This window comes from Arachis duranensis, chromosome 7, assembly GCF_000817695.3.
Source record: "Arachis duranensis cultivar V14167 chromosome 7, aradu.V14167.gnm2.J7QH, whole genome shotgun sequence".
In the NCBI taxonomy this organism is placed as follows: Eukaryota; Viridiplantae; Streptophyta; class Magnoliopsida; order Fabales; family Fabaceae; genus Arachis; species Arachis duranensis.
Genome location: NC_029778.3, coordinates 71,483,484 through 71,484,014, shown reverse-complemented (window position 1 = coordinate 71,484,014; position 531 = coordinate 71,483,484).

The following is a 531-nucleotide window of genomic DNA, read 5'->3' as shown; positions in this document are numbered from 1 at the left end:
AAGACAAAAATAATTATTTTATATTTTTAAAAGATTAATTTAATTGATAAAATTTTTTGCAAATAAATTTAAAAAATACATCATCTTTTAAAAATTAATTTGACTATTAATTCATATATAATGACATGTAAAATGTTTTGATTACAACTCTTTCATCATGATTTAGGGAGGAAAATATGTTTAGGAGAAGTTCATATATACACCCGTGTTTATGAAACCCACGAATTAGGGGTGGCAACGGGATGGGTAGGGGCGGGTTTTTGCTCTACCCGACCCCGTCTTACCGTACAATAACTCGCATAGAACCCGTTCTGCTTCTATCCGCGGGTAGAAAAATATTGAACCCTAACCCGCCTCTGTGGGTACCCGTCCCGCCTCTATCTGTCCCTATAATTATTAAAATCCAATAAATAAAATAAAATTTCAAAATTTATATAACTATCATCACATAAGATAAGTGAACACGTAAATTTAAAATTTTTATAAGATACGTGAATATGATATATATATAAAATATAAAGTACTTTCTAG